At 43.6% G+C, this 7,990-nt stretch overlaps 1 pseudogene across 1 annotated transcript in view; it reads left to right on the top strand.

The window, feature by feature from the left end:
• The first annotated feature begins 541 nt into the window (after window positions 1-541).
• Window positions 542-7,990, top strand: part of LOC143925087 (cell adhesion molecule 2-like) — a 48,850-nt pseudogene continuing 41,401 nt past the window's right edge. Inside the window, exon 1 of the transcript XR_013261937.1 lies at window positions 542-687. The product of XR_013261937.1 is annotated as a cell adhesion molecule 2-like (transcript). The remainder of the gene's footprint in view (window positions 688-7,990) is intronic.

The following is a 7,990-nucleotide window of genomic DNA, read 5'->3' as shown; positions in this document are numbered from 1 at the left end:
GATTTTAAAATTTGTATTTATTATTTTATTATTATTTTTATTGTATTTTATTATTATTTGTATTGCATTTTACTTATTCTTTTATATTCTTGTATTATTAATTTTATTTTTTTTATTTATACTTATAATTTTTATTAATTGTATTATTATTTTATCTTACTTTAATTTTACTTTTACTTAATTTTTTTTTTTACAACTCCTAAGACCTTACGGTGAGGGGAAAAAGCCTAAAAAAAGAAAATTAATATATATGAAATTTTTGTGTTTAATTAGCGCATTCAGTGAACTTTTTTTTACTCCTTTTAGTAAATTTGCCACATTGAGCGTCCGGGTTCCCCTTAAAATACGATCGCCCCGTCCTCGGAGTGATTGTGCTCGGTGTTGCTCGGGACGCCTCCCTGAGGGTTTTCTATAAACTTTTTTTTTTTCTTGCTGTCAGCTGTTTGCTCCTCCTGGCTGATAGCCGAGCTGCCTAAAAACAGTTCCTGTTATCTGTTGTGGGCGCCCCTCCCCTCCCCCCCCCCTCCTCCTATGTTCCCCGGCTCCTCTGACACACATGTTGTGTCTCTTCCAGTCTACAGAGAGACCCACAGCCACTGCATCCCCTTCCTTCAGCCCCAGGGCCACACTTCCAGCGGGGCCCCTCCACCATGTCCGACAAAGGGGACTTCACCTCTCCAGATCCACGTGAGTACCGCGCCACGCCATGGGGGGGGACCTCTCCTCCACCTCGGGTTAACCACTTCCCTGCCGGCGCGCGCTTTCTTAAACTGTTACTTTGTTTCTTTATCGTCTAGTATTTGTTACATTCAGCTGGACTCCTTCTGTGACGTTGAAGGCGTTTCGTCGTTTTTTCCCCCGAGGCGCTTCTTCAGTTTCGTGGAACGCGTCCCGGCAGTTATAGCCACATGGGTAGCACAGGCGCCTTTATGCGGTATTAAAACCAAAAATTTTATATATTGCAGTTTACCAATCTCTCTTTCTTTCTTTCTTTCTTTCTTTCTTTCTTTCTTTCTTTCTTTCTTTCTTTCTTAACTTTCTTCAGCAGACCGAGCTGTCCAGCAAAAATGGCAGTTAGAGGGTTGGAACAAACCATTTAATCCTAACACTAATCCCCCTCCCCTGTTCCTAACAATAACCTCTCCTATAATCCTAACACCAACCCCCCCCCCAGTAATCCTAACCCTAGCCCCTCTATAATCCTAACCCTAGCCCCTCTATAATCCTAACACTAACCCCTCTATAATCCTAACACTAAGCCTTCCAATAACCCCAACTCTCCCTGTGATCCTAACACTAACCCTCCCTGTAATCCTAACACTAATCCTCCGCTCCCTTGTTCCTAACAATAACCTCTCCTATAATACTAACACCAACCCCCCCACCCCCCAGTAATCCTAACACTAGCCCATCTGTGTTACTAACGCTACACCCCCCAGTAATCCCAACACTAACCGCCCCCTGTTCTAAACGTTAACCCCCCCCCCTGTAATTATAACACTAACTCCCCTATGTCCCTAACATTAACACCACTGTAATCCTAACACTAGCCCATCTGTGTTGCTAACACTAAACATCCCCGTAATCCTAACAATAACCCCCCCTATGTACCTAACACTAACCCTGCCTGCAATCCTAACACTAACTCCCCCGTGTTCTTAACATTAACCCCCTGTAATCCTAACAGTAACCCCTCCGTGTATCTAACAATAACCCATCCTTTAATCCTAACACTAACACCTCCCATAATCCTAACAATAACCCCCTGTGTATGTAAAAATAACTCATCCCATAATCCTAACATTAACACACTCATTGTGTTAGTAACACTAACCCCTCCTGTAATCATAACACTAACTCTCCTGTAATCCTAACACTAACTCTCCTGTAATCCTAACACTAACCCTCCTGTAATCCTAACACTAACCCCTCCTGTAATACTAACACTAACCTCTCCTGTAATCCTCACACTAACTCTCCTGTAATCCTCACACTAACCCTTCTGTAATCCTAACACTAACCCTTCTGTAATCCTAACACTAACCTCTCCTGTAATCCGAACACTAAGCTCTCCTGTAATCCGAACACTAAGCACTCCTGTAATCCTAACACTAAGCTCTCCTGTAATCCTAACACTAAGCTCTCCTGTAATCCCAACACTAACCCCTCCTGTAATCCTAACACTAACCTCTCCTGTATTCCTAACGCTAACCCTCCTGTAATCCTAACACTAACCCATCTGTGTTGCTAACACTAACCCTCCCCATAATTCTAACAATAATCCCCCATGTACCTAACACTAACTCTCCTGTGTTCTTAACAGTAACCCCCCTGTAATCCTAACACTAACCCCTGTGTATCTAACACTAACCCACCTTTAATCCTAACACTAACCCCCCTGTAATCCTAACACTAACCCGCGTGTATCTAACAATAAACCCTCCCATAATCCTAACACTAACATCCCCATTGTGTTCTTAACACTAACCTCTCCTGTAATCCTGACACTAATCCCCCCATGTTCTAACCCCTCCTGTAATCCTAACAATAACCGCCCTGTGTTCCTAACACTATTCCCCCCCCCCCCCCACTGTGTTCCTAACACTTTTGTGTTGTATTTTCACTTGGTGATCTGGCCAGTTATTCTTCAGCTTCCAATAACAGGCCGAGCTGTCCAGCAAAATTGGCAGTTAGAGAATTGGGACAAACCATTTAATCCTAACACTAAGCCTCCCGATAACCCCAACTCTCTCTGTAATCCTAACACTAATCTTCCCTGTGTCAGGAACATGTCCCTTGGTGGTGATCCGACCAGTTGAACTTCCTTTAGCGGGCCAAGCTGTCCAGCAACAAAATAAAAAAAAAACAGTTAGGGGGTTGGGACAAACCATTTAGCACTGACAGGGGTGCTTACAGTAAGTAGTACAGGTCATTAAAGCTGTGCGGTAAATCGGAACTTCAGTAATTTTTTAATCTTTCCATCTATTAAATCTTCTGCTCTTGTTGTTGTTGTTTTATCTTTGGATAGTAAAAAGCTTTTTTTTCTACCAGTAAATCCCTTATACAGCCCCCTTCCTGTTTCTTGTCTGGTGATTCACCTAGGATTATGACATCATGCACAGCTCTCTCTATCACTCTGGTGAGAGTTTGCCAGGGATGGGGGGGGGGGGGAGTCATAAGAGGGCCAATGAGAGCTGCAGAGCTGGAGGCGTGTCTGTGTAAATCCAGGAAGTGAACAGGCAGCAGCTTCAGCTGCCCACAGTTAAAATGGCCGTAGCCAGACTCAGTGGAGGGAGATTTCTGCAGCACATTTGGAAAGTACAGAATCGCAGTATATATAAAATAATATGCAAAGTGGTTGGAGGGAAGCTTCAGAATGGCGAAGATGTTTTGATTACAAATGATGTGAGCAGAATGCAGCTCCTCTTTAAGCTGAGCTTTTATTGCACCAACCAGGTCTGCTACGGAGCGCTTTGGGTGCCAATAGCGATTACGGGACCGCAAAAGCAACCCGCAGGCAGAAAGTGCGCAGGTGTGAATACAGCCTTAATGAGACGGAGCTTCAGTTTTTAAAGAATACCACAGCATTTTTTGCTTGCACATGATTGGATGATGGAAGTCAGCAGAGCTTCCCCTCATTTACTACGGTAAGCACTGGAGCAAATGCTCAGAGTGCTGAGTCTCTTTGCCTTTAGTAAATCCAGCCTGATGTCGGTCAGTGTGCAGGGTGAGCGCTGTGCGGAAGTGTCGGGTTTTTTTTTCTTCTATCCATAAAAATATTTGGGATTGTCAGAGAGATGTGCGGGTGAGCTGAGCGAGGAGCGGCTCTCTGGGATTGTCTATGAGGGACACACGACCAGCGAGGCCCCATCGCAGGGCCATTCCGGGGCCAGGGGCCGGTTATCTAAGGTAGACCTAGAGATTTCTGGACGGCCACTTAATACGGGTCTGAAAAGGTTACTGTGTTATATATTAATATTAATAATAATAATAATAATAATAATAACTAGAAAAGCTACCATTTCTGGGGAAATTGTGTGAAGTGTTCTTGCCTCCACCTACTGGAGTGGGCGGGGTAACTGGGTGGAGTGGCTTGAGTAACTGAAAAGTGCTAAAAAGCTTAATTTTTTAAAAAGTATAAATGGTAGTAAAAAAGTTGAAGAAGTCCCATCATTAGCTGAAAGAGCTGAACATTTTTTTTCAAAATTATTATTATTATTATTTTTCAAAAATTATTATTTTTTTCAAAAATTATTATTTTTTTCAAAAATTATTATTTTTTTCAAAAAATTATTATTTTTTTCATTCATTCCTATGGGACCAATTTCAGCGCAAAAACGACTATATTTCGTGAACCATTCGGCAAAACGTTTCCACAAAGTAATAGCACACCAATCGAGAATACAAATGGAGATTTCTTTTGGTGGTATTTAATAACCACTTGGGGTTTTTTATTTTTTGCTAAACAAACAAAAAAGACAGAAATAAAAAAAAATAAAAAAACATGTTTCATAATTTGTTATAAAATTTTGCAAACGGGTAATTTTTCTCCTTCATTGATATTTGCTGATGAGGCTGCACTGATGGGCTGCCCTGATAGGCACAGATAAGATGGCACTGATGGGCCCTGATGGGTGGCACTGATAGATGTCACTGATGGGCACTGATAGGTGGCACTGATGGGCACTGGTAGGTGGTATTGATAGGCAGCACTGGCGATGAGGCACTTTGGTGGTGACTTTTATAGGTGCCGCTATGGGCACTGATGGGTGGTACTGTGGGCACTAGTAGGTGCCTCTGGTTGGCACCGGTAGGTTGCACTAATGGGCACTGGTAGGTGTTATTGATAGGCAGCACTGGTGATAAGGCACTTTGGTGGTGACTTTTATAGGTGCCACTATGGGCACTGATGGGTGGTACTGTGGGCACTGGTAGGTGCCACTGGTTGGCACCGGTAGGTTGCACTAATGGGCACTGGTAGGTGGTATTGATAGGCAGCACTGGTGATAAGGCACTTTGGTGGTGACTTTTATAGGTGACACTGTGGGCACGGGTAGGTGGCGCTGGTGGACAGCGGTAGGTGGCACTGATGGGCACTGGTGGGTGGTATTGATAGGCAGCACTAGTGATGAGGCACTTTTGTGGTGACTTTTATAGGTGACACTGTGGGCACTGATGGGTGGTACTGTGGGCCCTGGTAGGTGGCGCTGGTGGGCAGCGGTAGGTGGCACTGATGGGCACTGGTGGGTGGTATTGATAGGCAGCACTGGTGATGAGGCACTTTGGTGGTGACTTTTATAGGTGACACTGTGGGCACTGATGGGTGGTACTGTAGGTACTGGTAGGTGGCGCTGGTGGGCAGCAGTAGGTGGCACTGATGGGCACTGGTAGGTGGTATTGATAGGCAGCGCTGGTGATAAGGAACTTTGGTGGTGACTTTTATAGGTGCCACTGTGGGCACTGATGAGTGGTACTGTGGGTACTGGTAGGTGGCGCTGGTGGGCACTGGTAGGTGGTATTGATAGGCAGCACTGTGCGCACTGGTAGGTGGTGCTGGTGGGCAACGTAGGTGGGCATAGAAGCCTCTGCAGAGGCTCTCCCTGATTGGGACTGATGTCCCTCTCACTGCCGTCAGTGTTCAGCTTTTTTTTTCTCCTCATGCTGATAGCGCGAGGAGAAAAAATAACCAATTACCAGCTCTGTTTATATCACATGATCAGCTGTCATTGGCTGACTGACCCCTTACTCCGATCTGTGATCAGCCAAGTTTCATAGACTCGTTGATCACAGAGTGCTACGCGCTCCCTGCAGGGGGCTCGCAGGCCGCTCAAGCACGAGAGGACGTCTATATAGACGCCTTAAGGGCAAAATAGGTCCATGCTGTAGCCATCTTTTCGGCTATAGCACAGATGGGAGGTGGTTAATCGCAACAGCAATAATAATACAAATAATAACAATAGCAATAATAGAAACAACAACAAAAACGACAATAATAAGTCTGGATGGACTTGAATATTATTTTCAGAACCAGATTAACTATGTAACAGTAATAATAATAATAATAATAACAATAATAATAATAACAACATCAACAAGAACAAAAACGGTAATAATAATAACAATAATAATAACAACAGCAACAAGAATAGTAATAATAACAATAGTAGCAAAAATAAAAACAAGAACAATAATAATAATAATAATAATAATAACAACATGTAAAGATCTTTTTGCAAACAAAAACACTTTTTCAGGCTCGAGAGCTGATTGCTAAGAGATGGATGCAAGCTCTAACTCCTTCTATCAGAGAATAGAGGAATGCAGTTAAACCATATCATGGCATATGAAAACGTTATGTATGAAAGTAGTGGAAACCTACAAAAATGTCAGAAAAAGTTGGAGTAAATGGTGGACTAGCAGATTTAGATACACTAACACACTGAAGCAAAACTCTAGCTTATACGTTATAAGCGTTTATTACGTAACCGTTTATATTACATATATAATCATACGGGATAAAGGTTTTTACATCAATAAATAAAAGCTGATCATTGTAAGCATCCCCATGTCAGTGCTAAATGGTTTGTCTCATTCCTGTAACTGATACATTCTGCTGGAGAGTTTGTTCTGTTGAAAAATAATAAAAAAAATAAACAGGCTTGCTGGCTGGATCACCAGATGAAAATAGAAGAAAGAAAGCCTAAAAAAAATAAATTAAAAAAAATAAAAACGAATGCAGCCATAACATCCAAGAATTGGTAAGCTGCAAATATAATAAATGTTTGCTTTTGGGTTTAGTCCCAGTTTAAACCGGTTTCCTGAATGCCCCATGTACATTTACTGCGGTGCGGCGGTCGTCCTGCACAGAATCACGCGTGATCTGACACTTACGGGTCTGCGGGGGGCGTGCCTGATCATGAAAGGGGGGGGTACACCTTTCAGAGCAGAAGTGGTTAATTAAACTCTTGGATCCCCATCGTTGTTTTAAAACGCCATATGAAAAGCGATCAGACTAGGCCCTACGCCTTTTGTGGGTCAGGAATTGGAATATTTCCAATATGCACAGAAACGCGTTGCCCTGGTGGCATTAGTTGTTAGTGACACCCTCACGCATCTGCTAACGCGCACACAAGGTTTGGAAACGGGCCAGGGACTTCTTTTTCGTGTTTCTCGTGCTTAGGGAGAGCCCATTGAAATAGGCTGCGCTACATGTGACATGTGGAAAACACGTCGGGATGCACAGGCACCCCAGCATGGTGTGAACAGTACCTTAGCTCAGGAGAGGTGGGGGGAGGGCAGAAAGCTACAGCTTTGATTTGGACCTCACTTGAATGGGGGTCTGTTTTCAAGTATTGGGCTCTCAGTCTAGAAGCCCTCAAGGCACCTTGATGTTCTTCAACAGTGTCTTTTTATCCCAGCTCCCAACTGTCCCAGTTTTAAAACCAAATCCCTCTGTCCCACTTTACTCTTCAGATGTCTCTTTTTTTGGTCTGATCTATAGACCTCTGTAATAAGGACACAGACAAAGGTCATCTGGATCTGATCTGCACACAACGTAGAAATAGATGGAAACCAAATATATAGACTCCAAGAGTCCACACAATCCAAGTTATAAAGTTACGCCAAGGTCTTTTGTTCGATCCCACATGATGGTCATCAGGTGGCTCTGACCATCATTATGTCTGTCAATGGATCCATTGGTAAGGACACATTTTGGGGATGTTCCCCTTCCTCAGAGGCTGGGGGTACATCCTCAAAGCGCATCCCCAGCAATGGAAACCACATATGGGCATTGGGCAGAGTTATCTGATGAATGGTGACCATCAGGTTGGAGTAGAGGTGCATGAGATGAGACTCTATCACTATCTCTAGTCTCCAGTCTTGATGGGGGGCTTCTCATGTGATGGAGAGCTTCTGGTGTGAGGGTGGGGTTGTGATTTATTGGGGGGACCTTTGACACGGTGGGGCGACCTCTGAGGTGATGATGGCC

The sequence above is a fragment of the Lithobates pipiens genome, unplaced genomic scaffold (genome assembly GCF_037356315.1).
Source record: "Lithobates pipiens isolate NorthernLeopardFrog02 unplaced genomic scaffold, aLitPip1_a1.2 Scaffold_22, whole genome shotgun sequence".
Classification (NCBI taxonomy): domain Eukaryota; kingdom Metazoa; phylum Chordata; class Amphibia; order Anura; family Ranidae; genus Lithobates; species Lithobates pipiens.
The sequence above is the reverse complement of the archived record's forward strand: the minus strand, read 5'-3'. Positions and strand labels throughout refer to the sequence as shown.